Source organism: Sarcophilus harrisii, chromosome 6, assembly GCF_902635505.1.
Source record: "Sarcophilus harrisii chromosome 6, mSarHar1.11, whole genome shotgun sequence".
Taxonomy (NCBI): Eukaryota; Metazoa; Chordata; class Mammalia; order Dasyuromorphia; family Dasyuridae; genus Sarcophilus; species Sarcophilus harrisii.
In genome coordinates this window covers 179,552,543-179,571,029 of record NC_045431.1, presented here as the reverse complement: position 1 = coordinate 179,571,029, position 18,487 = coordinate 179,552,543, and positions in this window count along the sequence as shown.

Sequence of the window (18,487 nt, the reverse complement as noted above, 5' to 3'; positions counted from 1 at the left end):
TAACACATACTCCACTAGATATAGAAATTGATCTTATTCTCTAGGGAAGTAGAAGGGGAAGGAAATTAAAGAAGGGGGGTAGGTTGATAGAAGGGAAGGTGGGTTGGGGTAGGTAGTGGTGAGACACAAGTAGATTGGTGGCCATGGACATGCCACTTTCCTTTTCTGAACTTCAGTTTTCTCATCCATAAAATGGTGATAATAATGGCATTTGTCTAAAGGAAATTTTTTTTTTAGAATAAAGTGATATGCAATGTTTTAAATACTTTGCAAATATTAACTTGGTATAGAACCATAGGCTATTATTTAGACTCCTAGCTTTTTTTGGTCTCCTGAAAATAAATGATTTCTTGCTACTTAAATAATTCCCAGTGCTCTGCCTAGGACCATCCTTTGCTTTTGCCCCACTGATGTTGTGTCTTAGTTTTCTGGGGAAACACCTTTTCCCTGTTAAGATCATAAGATCCTTGAGAAATCTGGTCTGGATCAATTTTATCTTCCTCTTCCAAACCAGGTATGAAGTCAGGCTCTTGTATATAGCATATGCCTAAAAATGTTTGTGCCAAAGTTAGTGGGAAGAGAACTACATGGCTTTGTAATGCTTGCATATATTGGACCTCTGGTTAGAAAAGATTCCTACTGAGGCCATGTGCTCAGTCACCCTGTGAGCCAGAGGTCAAAGAACATCATTTGCTTACTTCTTTGAGCCAGAAGCCAATGTCATTGCCCACAGACCTGCTGTTTAGCATCAGAGTCCTGCCCATCAAGTCTTCTGGGAAGTCTTAGGTCATTCTCCCCTTTCTTCCATCCTTTAAAGAGGGAGGAAGTGGCAGCTGATGCTCCAAAAGCTCCTCCATCCCAGAATTTGTCTCAATGTCACCTATCTCTGTATGGATCTCACTGCTTATAGTTGGACCTGAATACATCAGCCGGGACTTCTTTCTCAGTCTGTCAGCAGCTCTATCAGAACAAAAGTGGGTTGAATATGGGGTTCAGCTGAGATGCAGGAGTCTTTTTGGAGCCTGGAATTTGTTAAGTGGAGCAAAGCCTCTCTCTAGGTGCCATTCACTTGGATCTGGATGCTGATGGAGCCCACTTTCTACAGGTGGCCAAGGATTTCCCTAGATTTATCTGCTGAGCCCCAATTTCTTCTGTCTGAAGGAGTGGGGGAGGAGAAGTCTGTGAGAGCAGCGGAGAATTAGAGTAAGTGAATACCAAGAGGCAGGCACAGTTAAGGGTCCAAGGCTTCTGCTGCTACTAGAATGGGGATCCTGAGGATGTAAGTGAGTCAAGAGAAGCAGAAAGCTGACCATCATAGCCCAAGTGAATGTCAGGGGATGCTAAGATGCATAGACCAAGTCTGACACTGAGCTGGGCAGGACGGAGCCCCTCATATCTGATCAACAAAGGGGCCAGGGCTATGGATGCTGCTGAGAACAGTGGGTGGGAATCATTGCTTCCTGCTTCTCCAGCCTTGTCTTCAAATGGCTCATTGTTTCCGTGTCTGGTGGTCTCTGCCTCGGGCTGTCTGTTTCTGTTTCTATCTCTATCTCTGTCTCTCAGGAGTTTTTTTCCTCCCCCAATCCTGGTTTCTTAAGAGTTTTCTTTGCTTACTACTTGAATGTTGTTTTAAAAACTTTTATCTAAGATAAAGAAATGTGGCTAACCACTGCATTACTGATCTCCATGTTTCTACTGAGATGCAGCTGTGAAAAATAGGTAAGCATATAGGAGAAAGAAAAAAGGGAGATCTCTACGTTGTGACATGAGAAAGATCCAGACAGAGATAGTGAGAAAGAAACAGAGAAACAGAGGCGAAGCAGAGAGAAGAGATTCTCTTTTTCCTCACTGGGCAGGTATTGAGCTGAACAAAAGAAAAAGTGATTCATATTTATTATGGCTTTTCCAAATCAGAGAAAGGCTAGACATGAATGAGTCAACAATGTGGGGGAGAGGGAAGGAGGATTTGTAATGAAGCCTTTCTCAGATAATTGCATCAGGAATTTCTACTTCCTTCTGTTCTTCTTGGCCTGTGTCGCCCCAAAGCATCAAGTCTTTAAGCACTGAGCCCCATTTGTCTCTCAAAAATATCTGGGGAACTCATCACAAGTTCTATCTTCAAGTATGCTCAGCAGCATATAATCTGCTCTAACTATCTCTACAAATATGTCCAACAAAAGATCTTTTGAAGAGCATGATTGAGAAGGCAGCTCTATACGGTAGACAGAAAGCTGAACTTAGAATTACAATGTCTGGGTTGTAACCTGGGTCTACCTTAGACATCTATTAGCCATAGGAAATGGAAAAATTGCTTACTATCCCTGGACCTCAGTTTCCTCATTTGTAAAATGGGGATAATAACCTTCATGACTTGTTTGTCAGGACCATACTTTAGAGCAACAAATATGAGCTGTTTCTATGCAGAGTTTATGTTAGGTGATGGTGGAAACCCAGTTTAGTTAAGACAAGATGTTCAGCCTCAATAAGGTCATAGCCTAGAAGACAATTACTTACATTGTTGGTTGGTTGTTGTCCATTTTTGAAGAGGATCAAAATTATACTACTAAGTTGGGGTCAAGGCATAGTGTGTCCCACCATGTATAATCAGACCGATATGAGCTCAGAGGACTCCATCACCGAAGAGGCAGAAACAGTCTAAATAAACATTTGGAGTAAAGATGGTACTAAATTGGTGCAGCTCATGTTTCTTTTGACTACTACAATTTTATGTTACCTATAGAGGGTGGTGTTTTTTTTGAAGTGGTCATGCTGCTGGGCAATCATTCCTGTGCTCCTATGTCTTACAATTGATTCCAAAGTTCCCCAGAGAGACTTTAAGGATATTCTTGTATTGCTTCTTTTGACCTTCTTGGGAGCATTTGCCTTACATGGGTTCACTACAAAATAGTCTTTTAGGCAAATTTTTGGTATTTGAATACTGTAGCCAGCTTATTAGAGTGTACAACTCTGTGGTAGAGTTTGGTCTTTTGTAATTCACAGTTACCTTCCTAAGTAATCTTCCTCAGTAATCTTCCTAAAACAATTCAAATAGAAGTAATTCAGTTTTCTGGCATGGGATGGTAGACTGTCCAGGTTTCACAAGCATACAACATCGAGGTCAACACAATGGCTCTGTAGATCTTCAGTGGGGTAAGTGGTCTAATAACTTTTCTCTCCCATATTTTCCTTCAGAATCTTCCAAACTCTGACTAGCTCTTGCAATGCTTGCGTCAACCTCATCATCTATGTATACATCTCTGCAAAGTATACTGCCAAGGTAAGTGAACTTACCACAGCATTCAACATTTCTCCACTTGCTGTAACTGATGGTTCCATATATGGAAAGTATGATGCTGGCTGATGGAAAAATCTCTTTTCCCTCTATGTTAATGGTAAAGTCAAAATTAGCACAAGAAACAGAATATTGATTCATACTCTTTTGTATCTCTCTCAAAGGTGAATGCTTACATTCATACCCTTACATTGTAAGGGTCTTAGAAAGGAGCAAAGGCAAAAAAAAATTTGGATGTGCAAGGAGGTCCATACCAAGATGGTGGTCAGAGGAGGCATTTTAAGTGGGTCTTTAGTCGGGGGGAAGGTCTAAAGATCTTTCCCTTTTTTATTTATTATTTATTTAGAACTTATTCAGCATTTATCTATCATGTATATATATATATATATATATATATATATATATATATACACACACACACACTATACACATACATACATACATACATACATATGCCCCCTCAGGGTCTATATCTTGGTCATTCTCTTCAGCACTGACACAGTGAAGGGGCAATAGGCTGGTGTCTTACTCTCATCTCTTCCAGATCCTTCCTTTCTTCTTTTGAATTTCTCTCTATCCAGATTCTGATAAATACTGTTCCCCTTACTCCCTCACACTCATATTGTGTGTGTGATGTTTACACAATTAGCCCAGGATCCTACTTTTGGAATTTAAATATAACCCTTTTGTCAATAAAAAGACAAATAATATTATCACAACAATTAATATATTAAAGACAATCCATAAATAATAAAATTCATAAAATATACATAAAAATGTGGGTTACATTTTCCCACTAATGTACTCATTATATAGGGTGGGGTCAGCATATAGTTACAAGAAACTGGAAGGGAAGCCCAGGAGAGGGAAAAACCTATGAGCTCAGATCAGTAACACTCACAGCTTGGACTATAGGATTTGCTGCTGTTGGTCTATTAGGAACATCTTTGCCATCCCAAACAGTTTCTCTGCTACCCCAACCTAAACTTGGGGGAGCACAAAGACTTTTGGGACAGTGTATTAATAGTCTTCATTGATCCCTCCCCTCTAGTATATAGAAAATGAACTAGAAGGAGAGAGGAAGGAATAAAAGCTTCCTTTTTAAAAAGCTTTTTATTTTCAAAACATAAGTATAGATAATTTTCATCACTCACCCTTGTAAAACCTTATGTTCCAAATTTTTCCCTCCCTTCTCCCACTCCTTCCTCTAGACATCAAGTAATCCAATATATATTAAACATGTGTAATTCTTCTATACATACTTCAACAATTATGCTGCACAAGAAAAATCAGATCAAAAAGGAAAAAATTGAAAAAGAAAATGAAATACCAGAAAATAACAACAAAAAAGTGAAAAGACTTTGTTGTGATCCACATTCAGCCCCCTCAGTCCTCTCTAGATGCAGATGGCTGTCTCCATTACAAATCTATTGGAAATGGCCTGAATCACCTCATTGTTTAAAAGAGCTACATTCATCGATCATCACATCTTGCTGTTGCTGTATACAATGATCTCCTGGTTCAGCTCATTTCACTTAGCAGCAGTTCATGTAAGTCTCTTCAGGTCTCTCTGAAATCATCCTGCTGATCACTTCTTATAGAACAATAATATTTCATAATGGAATAACGGCTTCTGATTAGCCAATATAGTTGTTGAGAAATATAGACACAAGAGTTTTTAAATTTTATTCATAGGATCTCATTTGACCCTGCTCAGACGGTATTTACTTATAGTTTATACAAAATTCTAGCATGCTGATGGCCTGGTTTGTCTGTCATAGCATTTGAGATGATGCCAGATGCAAACATACTGACAGAACAAACATTGATAACTGGCAGAATATATGAGAAAGTCAACAGAAACATTGTGAAACAATAACTCCAGGTATTGGTGATATAAGATACTTGTGTTCACTTAAAGCCAAACCAACCCTTCCTCTATACACCAATAATACCACAGGCATACATATTTTTTCCTTGTACTTTATGGTCTTCCAGTTGTAAATGAAATGATGAAATGGCAAGTACTATTGTCCCATTGAATAGATGAGAAAACCAAGCTTTAGAGAGGTATAGTGGCTTGTTCATGGCTACACAGCTCTGAAATATTTGAACTTTTCTGTGAGCTCTGCCTGTGCATTCCTCAAGACACTAGTATTATTCTCTCTCTTTTAAAATTTATCTTTTAATTTTTTAAATTAAAATTTTTTTTCTGGTTATACATGTATATCGTTTAAAAAAAACATTTCCTTATGAATCATGTTGGGAGAGAAAAATCAGAACAAAAGGGAAAAAACATGAAAAAAAAAAACAGAATAAAAAAAGAAGGAAAATGTGAGCATAGGGTGTGTTGATTTGCATTCAGTCTCCATAGTTCTGTCTCAGGATGTAGATGGCATTTTCCATCCAAAGTTTATTGATTTTGTTTGTGCAACCCATTTGTAATTTAATGTAATCGAAGTTGTCCATTTTACAATGTTCTCTAGTTTTTCTTTGGCCATAAATTTTTCCCTTCTCCAAAGATCTGATAAGCTAATTAGGAAAGCAATGAATAATTTGCCTATGACATCACCCTTTACACCCATGTACCCATGTACCCATTCTGATCTTCCTTTGGTATGAGGTGTGAGTAATAGGTCTATGTCTAGTTTCTGACATATTATTTTCTATTTTCCCAGTAATTTTTGTGAAATGATAACTTCTTATAACAGAAGCTGAATTTTATCAAATACTAGATTACTATAGTCATTGATTATTGTGTCATGTACCATTCTTTTACAGCACAGAATAAAAATGAGTCCTCAGAACAATGATACTCTGATAATGAAAGCCTCAAATATAAATCAAATTAGTGAATGGTTTGTCTAGTTTATGTCTCCATTCCTTCTTCCCACACTTCCTAGATCTGTTTATTAATTCAAAGTTTTATTTTTGCTTTTAACTAAAAAAAAATTCTTCCTTGATTTTCAGGATTTCTGTTTTAGTGTTTGAATTTTGAAGAATTCAGTTTTTTTAATACTACAGTTAAGATTAGAAAGGAGTCAATGAAAGACAATCTTTGCAGCTAATTTATCTGATAATGTATCTTATTTCTAAGACATATAAAGTACTTGTTTAAATTTATAAGACTAAGAACATTCCACAATTGATAAGTGATCCAAGGATATGAACAGACAGTCCTCAAAAAAAGAAATCCAAGCTATCAATATTCATTTAAAAAAATGCTCCAAGTAACTATTAGAGAGATATGAATTTAAAAAATTCTGAGGTTCCACTTCATATTCATCAGATTGACCAAATAAAAAGTGACAAATACTGGAGAGCCTGAAGGATGATAGGCACATCATGCACTGTTGGTGGAGCTGGAAGTGTGTCCAACTACTCTAGGAAGTGATTTGCAACTGTCTCAAAGTTAGTAAACTGCCGTCTGATCTACCTGTTTCAAGCTCTATACCCCAATGGGTTGAAAAAAAAGGAAGGGACCAATATTCATAAAGATATTTATAATAGGTCTTTTAGTGATAGCAAAGAACTGGAAATTGAAGGGTTGCTCATCAATTAGAGAACAACTAAACAAGTTAGGATGATACTGGCAACTAGGTGGAGGGTAAGGTGGAGTTAAGAAAAATTTAGTTCAAATCCAATCTCAGAAATTTACTAGTTGTACGACTCTAAATCAAGTTAATCTTTCTCTGCCTGTTTCCTCAATTGTAAAACAGAGATAATAGCACCTACTTTTGTCTCCATACCTTCTTTTCACATCTATTTCCTTTCCTTGCCTTTCATTGAAAGATAGCATGATAAAACAGAGCATAAGATTTGGGTTCAAATCCTACTTTTGAAAAGTCTTTGTAAACAGTGGAATGGAGGATGGATTGTTGATTCCTTGTCCAATTGAATTGACTTGAATGGGTTTATGCCAAAATTCTGTTGACACATCTATCCCCCTTTTCCCCTTTCATTGAAAGCTAGCATGGTAAAACAGATAGAGCATAAGGTTTGGGTTCAAATCTTACCTTTGAAAGGTCTTTGGACACAGTGGAGTGGAGGATGGGTTGTTGATTCCTTGTTCAATTGAATTGATTTGAATTGGTTTATGCCAAAATTCTGTTGATGTTGGCTTTAATATACACACCCATGAGCTTTATTCATTTAGTTTCAGATGTAGCTGACACTCATAACTTGACCCAATGGCCAATTTAATGGCAAGACCTAGTTCTCGGACTCTGCAGACTAAGTCTCTCGTTCCATGCAGCTGCTAAGATAAATGAGAGCATCCTGCCAAGAGTCTTTCTGTTACTGCAAGTCTCTTTTTTTTCTCCTCCAAGAATCTCAAAGGTTTAGAATTATCACTAAAACGATCGGTTACTATGGTGACCATATTTTCCAAACCCCAAGTGTGAACTCATGGTCTGGCCAGAGACCTTCCTCTCTACAAAAAAGTCTTGAAAAATATATATTCCTTTCTTGAAATTAGGACTGACCCAATAAATTCGGACATTTCCTGGGCAGAGATATATCTTCAAAATAGAATCCTCTTTATAAATAATTTAAAAAATAAAACCCGAGAACCAAATCAAATGAACCACATTGCATTGCCTCACCTATTCTTCAGAAAAGATAAAAATATTTGTAACTCTGAGTTTTCCAAATGTTTTATGAGGCACTGGAAAGTAGCCAAGGACAGCAAAGCATATGGGGATTAACAGTCATTGGAAGGAGTAGCTTCCAAGATATGGGAAAGAGAAAAAGGAAAAAAAAATGTTTTAAAAAACCACAATCTTTTTGAATATCTTGGAACTCCAATCCCTTCAAGGTCAAAAATTGTCTTGAGAATCCGGAAACACCCATGCTATTTATAGTGCCCAGAGTCCAGTGGTCAAATGTCTTTCTTATTCTTTCTTGGTCTTTTGTCAGTAACAAGCTCAGACATTTTAAATGTCTTTGAAATGTAGGCCAGCCAGGAAATGTTCTTGTCACTTACTTAATGCTTACCTATTAAAAATGTTGTTCCAAGGAGCGGTATATTGTTTCCATGTAATCAACGGCAATAGAAAAAGTTTATGAATTCCAAAGCCAAACCATTCTTTTCATATTAGGAAAGGTTTTGGGATCCATGACAAAGCCACACAGAGATCAAGTTACATTTGCTAACAGTGTGTTAACAGTGGCACATCCACGTGGGCACACAATTGCACACTCAGGCACATGTCTATCCTCAGGCATAAAGTGTGACAGAGCTGCCTTTTAAACACAATTGGAAATGCACTTCCAGAAATCTCTCAGGGAGAACGTGACTGGAACATGCATGAATCACCAAGAGATTATTTCTATTTTTCTGCAAATTCTGCAATAGCAGAGCCCTCCACCCTTCACTCTAAGGCTGCTGGTGTGAAGGTGCCTTGTCTTGTTGCTGAGGATCAGAAAGCAGAATGAGAGGCTCCTCTGTGCTTCCCACCAGGTTGGTCTTCATCACCCTGGAATGTGGCATTTCGATTTTGAGTCACTTTGATTTTTATAATCAATCTGTGATTCAATTAGCTCGGACTAGATTCGCATTGAGGTTCCCCATCTGTCAAGCCATTCTCTGATTCTGTAATCATAGACTTTTCACCACTTAGAAAGAATCTCTCCCTATTTACGCATTGTTACCCAGCACCTCATTTCTATCATGCAGGGTGCATCCTGGAATGGAGAAGACTTGAGAATAGGAGCTCTGTCTTTAAACAAATTATGCATGAGAAGGAAAAATTTAATGCTAGTCCCTAGTCCCTAGCAGTGTTCTCTCCCTTCTAATTACCATGTTCATCCATAGTTGTTTACAGGTTGTAAACTCTTCCCCTCCCCTGTCCTGAATGTAAGCTCCCTGAAAGCAGGGATTATTTTCTTATTGTATACTCAGTCTGGAGCATTATATCTTTGCTATAGGAGATCCTTAATAAGTGTATAATTATTGGATCAGAAAAAGGGGCTTTGTGAAGCTTAAAGTCATATAGAAATGAAAATTCTGCTTACTCTTTTTGTTATGATTGTGAAAAAGCATCCTCTCGATTATAACAGAGGGATTTCCATGATCATCCACTGCTTCCTCTTCCCATCCTAATCTCTTTCTGTGTCTCCTTGAAATGACAAAGCCTCTCAGCTGGAAAACAGACAACTATTTTGTGGGCTGAAGAAAGGCCATGATTTCATTTTACTGATCATAAGATCTGGCACTCACAGGAATCATTGACATCATCTGCTCCATTCTCTTGTTAAATGAAATAATATTTCTAAAAAGCATTTAGTGCAGTGTTGGCACATAGAAAGAGCTGTATAAATGTTTATTCCTCTCCTCTCCCCTCTGCTCCTCTAATATTAGCTCCCTTCCCCTCCTCTACCCTTTCCATAACTGAACCTCAATAAAACACCCTGTTGTAGAGAGTTGGAGTTTAATAATCATTTATCGAGAACTTGCCATGTGCTAAGTGCCAGGGGTGTAAGTACAGACTAAAAGAAACAGTCTCTTTGTCTTGGAGTTTACATTCTTTTTTTTAATTAAAACTTTTTATTTTTCAATACATATGCATAGATAGTTCTTCAACATTAACCCTTGCAAAACCTTGTGCTTCAATTCCACCCCCCCCCCTTCCCTTACACCCTCTCCTAGATGGTAAGTAGTCCAATATATGTTAAACATGATAGAAGTATATGTTAAATCCAGTATATGCATATATTTTTATACAATTATTGTGCTGCACAGGAAAAATCAAATCAAACCAGCAAAAAAAGAAGCAGAATAAAATGCAAGCAAGCAACAACAAAAAGAGTGAAAATGCTGTGTTGTGAACCATATTCAGTTCTCCTGGTTCTCTCTCTGGGTGTAGATGGCTCTCTTTATCACTAAACAATTAGAACTGGTTTGAACATCTCAATGTTGAAGAGAGCCACGTCCATGGAGCTAAGGGGGTAAGGCATCACATAAAAGGAAGCTAAAAATGTAGGATATGTGTATGCTGGTGAAGGTGAGAGAGTCATAAGGAAAACCAAGAGAGGAATGAAGAATGGCTGGCTTGGACCCTTCCCCAAAACGCAAGTGATGAAAGGAGCTCACCAAAGAGAGAAAGGAGCTGCACGAGGGAAGGGATCTTTCAGGGTAAGAAAGCTACTGAGTCAGAGAATTAGATGTGGGTCAAAACATGGGTTTGACTTCTTTCTTAGACACTTATAAATGTCACCCTAAGTCACTTGACTTCCCTCAATCTCAGTTTCCTCAACTTCAAAATGGGGAGAAATCTTTAACTCTCTCTCCGTCTCTCTCCCCTCCTCTTCCCCCCCGTCTCTCCCCTCCTCTCTCTCTCTATCTCTCTCTCTTTTTCTGTCTCTTTCTCTCTCTCTATTTTTATCTATATACAGATATAGATACATAGATATATCTACGTAGTAGAGTGGAGCAGTTAAGTGGCTCAATTGAATGCTGGACAAGAAGTTAGGAAGATTAATTTTCCTATTTTCAAATCTGGCCTCAGATACTTACTATGTGATGCTAGGCAAATTGCTTAACTCTGTTTGTCTCAGTTTCCTTATCTGTAAAATGAACTGAAGAAGGAAATGGCAAACTACCCTGGTATCTTTGTCAAGAAAACTCTAAAAGAGGGGCAGCTAAATGACACAGTGCTTAGAGCACGGGGCCTGGAATAGGAGGACTTTAGTTCAAGTTTGGCCTCAGACACACTTAATGCTTACTATTTGATCCTAGTCAAGTCACTTAACTCCAATTGTCTCTCAAAAAAAAATCCCCCCAAAACCATTTCATGTCTGAAGTGTCAGACAAGACTGAAAAATGAATAAACAAAATATAGAGAGATGTATATCTACCTATACACACACACACACCCTACTTTGTATCTGAAGAAATTGAGACATATATGTATATATATTCATATATACAGATATATATTTCACAATAACTTTATGAAATGAGATATATTTACATACCTACAGATAGGTAGGCAGATCCATCTATATTTTTATAAAAACCCCATTTTTTCAGCTGAAGAAACTGAGGTATACATATTAGTTTCCTTAAATAAAAAATATCATTCTATTTATATAGTTACATAATATACATATATATCCCATTTTGCACCTGAAGAAACTGATATATATATTTATCTTCACAACACTCTGAAATGAGATGAAATGACATATACATACATATTTATGGATATATATGTATGTATATGTCATTTATACATTATTTATATAAACCCCCCATTTTCCATCTGAGGAAACTGAGGCATATATATAGGTTTCCTCAGATGCAAAATGACATTCTATCTATCTACCTGTGTATATATAGAGATATATCCAGAGGATTGTTGTGAAGATACTAAAGTATTTTGCAAGCCAATCTTTGGGCATTTGGAGCCAATATATAGGATTTTATTATCTTGTAGGACATTTCATGTGTAAACTCCCTTTTTTGTTTTTCTCAAGACATATATATATATAATTTTCAACATTGTGTTCCAAATTTTTCCCTCCTTTCTCCCTACCCCCTTCCCTAGATGGCAAGTAACCCAATATATGTTAAACATGAAATTTTTCTATAATATTTCCACAAATATCATGCCGCACAAGAAAAATCAGATCAAAAGGGGGAAAAAGAGAAAGAAAACAAAATGCAAGGTAACAAACAAAAAAGTGAAAATACTATGTTGTGATCCATTCACACACAGTCCCCACAGTCCTCTTTGGGTGTACATGGCTCTCTCCATCACAAGTCTATTGGAACTGGCCTGAATCATCTCATTTTCCACGTCCATCAGAATTGATCATCGTATATTCTTGCTGTTGCCGTGTACAATGATCTCCTGGTTCTACTCACTTCACTCAGCATTAATTCCTGTAAGTCTCTCCAGGCCTCTATGAAATCATCCTCCTGATCATTTATTATAGAACAATAATATTTCATAACATTCATATACTATAACTTACTCAGCCATTCTCTATCTGATTGACATCCACTCAAGAAACTCCCTTTTTTGATGTGGAGGAGATAACCATGTTGTATATCTGGGGCAGTGAGAATAAGTGAATTGTCCCAAACCCCTAATTCCCGGCCAACATTTGTAAGAGGCAGGGTGTGAAGGCACTTTTCCCTTACACCAAAGTTGGCTCTGTGCCCACTACACTGTATTCCCTCTCTTGCAAGCCCTAAAGCATCATACAAAGGTTGGTTGTTGTTTCTCTTATTCTCTTTAAGTTCAGAGAGGGAAGTGGTTTAGTTGTGGTCACACAGCTAGGAGCAGGCAGACTGGGACTCAAGGCCAAGTCCTCTGGCTCTGGGTCCAGGGCTGCTTTGGTCCCATCACATTGCCTCTGCCATGAAGCAATTCTCATGGGTCCTTGGGGATTCGACAAGTCAACAGTGGAAATGACAGGGGTGACCTCTGAGAGCTCATGTTATGAGGGGGAATGGGACGCAGTAGCACCATGCATGTGCCAGCTCCCCGGTCAATGGAGTGGGTGTGAGGTAGCTAGAGTTGCCCTAGAGCTGCTGGCCCACTCCCTTTTAATACCACCTGGCAGCAGCGCCCGGCCGCCAAGGCCACCTGGGACAGAAGAAGGAGCTATTTACTTGGACCTCATAATATCGCTCTGTTTCAGCCCTGTGGGCTGACGGCTTTCCAATTCAGCAGAAAAAGCCTCAAAGCAACAGTCTGGCATCCTGCAGGGAAACAGTTGGGTCATGGAAAATTCCTACCTGAAAGCAGCAGACTGGAGCTGTTGGCCAAGAAGTTGGGCTGCTGGAGTCACTGTGGGGACTGGGCACTGGGAAGAGTTCAGTCTCAGCTTAAAATGTAGAAATGACTGTGAAGATCAGTATCACGTTTGTGACCCGGTGCTGACATTGTATTGGTACATAGATCATGCATTTAAAGTCAGAGCTGGTCCAGACGGCAGGTGTGTGCCAGGCAGTGAGCAGGAGTTCCTCTAATATGGAGAATTCCCGGGCAGCATCTCTTTGCTTCCTCAGAAAAGGCTGCAGTAGTAGAGTCGGATGTGCTTGTTTGATCCCCTTGATCCCTGTTTTTCATGGTCCCTTTACAAAAATAAATCCAACTGGCCCAATCCTTCTTTTATGTCACCTGACATGTGGCTCTACCTAGCACTTCTTCCTTCTATTCTTGTGGTCCATTTAAAATGCCCATACATACACTTTGTTGAAGACTGAGATTGTTCTAATTGGACATAAGATCTGTGAGGTTCTACCAAAGTTCCTCTCCTTCCAACATAAGCCTTAGCAGTCTCTTTATGGCAGAGGGTCTTACCAACCTGGGAAGGCAGAGAGAAGCTTTACTAAACCTCTGTTCTGATTAGACTGGGGAAGCCATATTATGATGAAGTGTTGAAATATTGACGGTTTAGTGGAGTCATTAAACACTAAACCAGGATATAAATGGATTTCTTGTATTCAATTGGATTTGTGGGCATTGTCAAATGGCAAGTTCTTTGTCACAAATGAATTCTGCAAGAAGTTGTTATACGGGGCAGCTAGTGCAATGGATAGAGCACCAACCCTGAAGTCAGGAGGACCTGAGTTCAAATTTGACCTCAGACACTTAACACTTCCTGGCTGTGTGACCCTGGGCAAGTCACTTAACCCCAATTGCCTCAGGGGGAAAAAAAGTTGTTATATAGACTTCCTTTGAAGGAAATGGGGATGGAGAGGGAAAGGGAGTGGATATGGGAGTCGTCTTCAAGTCCTTGAAGTGCTGATAAGAGGAGAAGGGATGAGATTAATTCTTCCCCAAAGAACAGAACCAGAAGCAGTGGGGGCAAAGATACTAGGAGGTAGGCTTATCATCTGGACACCTCCTAAAGCAGAACAAACTTCCTCCAAAGGATGCAGCCTTCCTCTCCTATCGAGATCTTCCTCTTGACCCTCGCTTCTCAGGTGTGTCGGAATAGGATGACTTTGTGTATAGGTTGGACTCGCTAGCTCCTTCAAATTCTCAAATTCTGTCACTCCATCTGTGAAGAACAGTGTTGGAAAATTATTATCAAGATATTTTCTCTGGGGACATTTTCAAGAAAATATATGGATATGTGAGAGCATTTTTTCCCACAGAATTTTAGTACCAGGAGTTTTAAAGCCTGGAGGGATCTTAGAGAACTTTCAGTCTCATTTTATATTAAACAAACACATAAACAAGTCAGCAAGAAAATGAATGAGTGATCCAACAAGCATGCAAATGAATGAATGAAATAAGTAAACAAACGTGAAAACAAACAAATAATTCAGGGAATTGGTAATCTTGGGAAGAATAGCTTCAGTCCTGTGGTGGTATCAGAAACTGAATTTCAAGAGGCTGAGAAGAGTCAGGAAAAATGGAAGGAAATAGACACAATGAATATAGAAAACGTCTTTAGGAACTTGACTGTGAAAGGGAAATATAGACTGGTAGCTCAAGGGCATGGTAGAGTCAAATACAAGATTTTCAAAGAGCAGGGAGGTCTGGCCATATTTGTAGTCTGTAGAGAAACTAATCAGTGGATCAGGAGAGAATGGAGATTAGGATAAGAGGGAATGATCAAAGGGATAAGATCCCAGAAGAACTGAGAGTGGAACAGAGGAAGACTCCAAGTGCAGAGAATAGAATAAAGAAGGAGAAAGTGGAGAATGATGGGGACTTTTGTGATGTGGAGCTTGTGACTCCTGGCATTCACCATCTTTTGGGTATGAAGAAGATCCTCTGCTGAGAGAGTGGGGAAAGCATAATGGAAGGTGTACCAAAAGAGAAGATTCATACTATCCTGAGATTATCATCCTCCATGTTGTGTCCATTTACTGTGAATATTCCCCTTTGCTCAGTCCTAAATAATCTCAACTGTCTCGAGTCTCTCAGTGATTTTATTAACTCCCCAAAGTTTAAGTATCATTCTCTGTAGAAGATTCCCAAAGACAAAGGGATAATCAGTCCTTCTCTCTCTTTAGAACAAGTCAAATACAAAATATGCAAAACAAAACACCTGAATTCATTGATTTCCTACCTCCATCCCATCCCACCCACTCATTCTTCTTTCAGACTTTCCTTTAGTTACCCAGCTTTACTACGTTAATATTATCCACCTCATTCAATCTCCCTAATCCCACACAGCCAATCAATCACCAAACTTTTCCTCCACAACTCTCCCAGATACTCTTTTCTTTCTGTTCACATTGTGATAATTTCATTTTTCTCTTGGTATCAAGCTTTGCTCCACTAGGGTCTAGTCATCACACATCTGCCAAAGGGATTTTTAAAAAAGATTTAGGTGGGACCTTGTCACCATCCTGCTCAATCACCTCCAGTGGCTCCCTATTACTTCTATTATCCAATATCTAGTTTTCTCTTTGTCAGTGAAAGTTCTTCCCAACCCAGCCGCATTCTCTGCCATTCAGCTAGACTTGTCTAGTTGTTTTTCCTACATGTAGCACATTGTCTCTTGTCTCCATATATTTGCACTGGTTGGGAATACGTTTTCAGAATGTTCTCCCTCCTCATTTCCATCTCTTGGAATTTCTGGCTTCTTTTACAAATTAGCTCAAGTACCACCTTCTGCATGAAGGTTTCTTGCCCTCTCCCCATCCCCAAAGTTATTTTGTGTTTGTTTTGCATGGGTTTAAAATATCCAAAACATATGTATGTTAACATGGGAGCACCTTAAGAACAGGAGCTATCTCACTTTTGTTTCTCTATTTCTAGTGCTTGGCCAATAGTTGGTTCTTAATAAATATTTGTTTCTTTAACCAGTTGACTAGGGGGCTGATAGATGACTTCGACAAAGATTTGAACCATAATTGACTGCCTCAGAGGACGATTGGTTTCTTGAGTGATGGTTGCTAAGGGATATTGGGAGCCAGGAGGTGAGCCAATGACTGTTCCTGCTTCTTCCTCAGTGCTTTGAAAAGGAGGAATCCAGGAAGGATAAGGAGTATTCAGTATCAGAGACAGTGGGCAGGGACTCACTGCCTTCTTGGAGGAGAGGCAAACTAGGTTTCCAATAGCAAGAGATGAAAAAAGTAGGATGTGACAAGATCTAAGGGATGATTTAATAACATTGGACTTTACATAATTGAGGGTATCTAAGTGATGGGGCAGATAGAGTGCTAGAGCTGGGGTCAGCAAGATCTTGGTTCAAATATGGTCTGAAGTACTTACTAGCTGTGTGACCCTGAGCAAGTCACTTAACCTTTTTTGCCTCAATTTTCTCATCTGTAAAATGACCTTGAGAAGGAAAGGGCAAACCACACTCACTTCTTTGCCAAGAAAACTCCAAATGGAGTTATGGAGAGTATAATACAACTGAAATGATTGAACAACAACAATTACATTATAGAGGGAAAGAATTTGAGTTGTGGAGGGTTAGGGCTAAGGTGAATAGAGGTGAGAAATGGGAGCACGAGTAAATTTTATATTTTAGTTAGTAACTTATTTTTAATAGAATCTTCATTTTCTAATATGAGTTTACCCTCATGACAAAGATAAGAGAAAAGAAAAAAAAAACAACAAAGAGAAGAAAGTGGTCTAGCAAAATAACTAAAGCATTAATCAAGTTTGGCAGTATAAGAGTATAAGAAGTGTGCCATATATGGAGACTCCTACCTTTTTTTTTTTTTTTTTTTTTTTTTTTTTTTTTTTTTTTTTGCTGAGGCAATTGGGGTTAAGTGACTTGCCCAGGGTCACATAGCCAGGAAGTGTTAAGTCTCTGAGGTCATATTTGAACTCAGGTCCTCCTGACTTCAGGGCTGGTGCTCTATCCACTGCACCAACTAGCTGTACCCTACTTTGTAAATATTAAAGATATATATATACATATATATACTTATAAAGTTTACATATATACTATATATATATACACATGTATATAGTTTATATATAGTTCACATATATAGTATATATATGGTATATATGTATATATAAAGAATGAAGACAAATATTTCTTTTATTTCTTCTTCTGGGCCAATCGTGATTATTATAATTACAGTGTTTTGTTCCAGTTTTGTGGTTGTTTCCAATTACATTATTGTAGACATTGTGTATGTTGTTACCTTGGTTCTGTCGGCTTCATTTTGTGTCAGTTCATATAAATCTTCCTATGTTTTTCTGAATTCTTCCTTTTCATCACTTTTTAAAAAAATAGAACAGTAATATTTCATTACTTCCATGCATCACATATTTAAGCTGTTCTCTAATCCATGGACATCTATGTTTTCAGGTTTCTCTGTTACTACAAGAATACAAAAATGCACATACATATTCTGGGGGGCTTTTGTAACTCGCATGGGGTACAGTATTTCTTACAATGATAATACAAGTGTTTCTCCCAAATAAAGGAAATGTGACAGCAAGTCTTTGGGCTTCCAGATGCAACAGAGGGAGGAGAAGGGAGCAGGGAGTGGTCACTGAGTCAAAAAGAGCCTCCCATTCAGTCGAATTTAAAGGGTGGGAGGCAACTTTGTCAGTCAATGAGAATTTTATGAAATACCTGCCACATGCTAGGGACTGTGCTAGGCTCTGGGGATTCAAAGAAAGATAAAAGATAAATCCTTCCCTGCTAAAGCTCACAACCTAATGGAGGAAGCAATACATAAACAATATAAACATAAAGAGCATAGACAGGCTAAATTGGAACTAATTAGTAGAGGCAAGGGTTCTCAGTGACTGCTATGTTGTAGAAAGGTGGTTTTGTTTTGTTTTGGTTTTTTTGGTCTTATAGGAGACATCAGGAAAAATGATGAGACCAAGCTTGTTTTTATGCCTTAAGTATCTCATGAGAGCATCATAAAAATGAGGGATGGCTGGGCCATGTTGGAGACTGGTCAATGGGAGCTCTTGAGGTTTTTGTGTTTTTAGCATTACTTTTACGTGGAAGAAATAAATCATTGCCTGAAATCTGATCTTCACTGTTTACCGAGGACCTTTCTGCTCCCTTTTGGGATGCCTCTGAGCCTAGACATGAGTGAAACCTTAGCTGTGAGTCATTTCTCCCAGGCCTCCAGACTGGGGCTAGAAAGAGCCAGAGCATAAGGGAAAGGAGCTGAGCCCCTTCTGTAGAACCCAGACTTCCCAGACTGGAGCCCAGGGTAGCAATCAGGAGCCCAGGCTGAAGGAGCTGAAGGGCTTCCTGGGAGAAGACAAGTGTCCTAGTCTCCCAGGGCAGCAG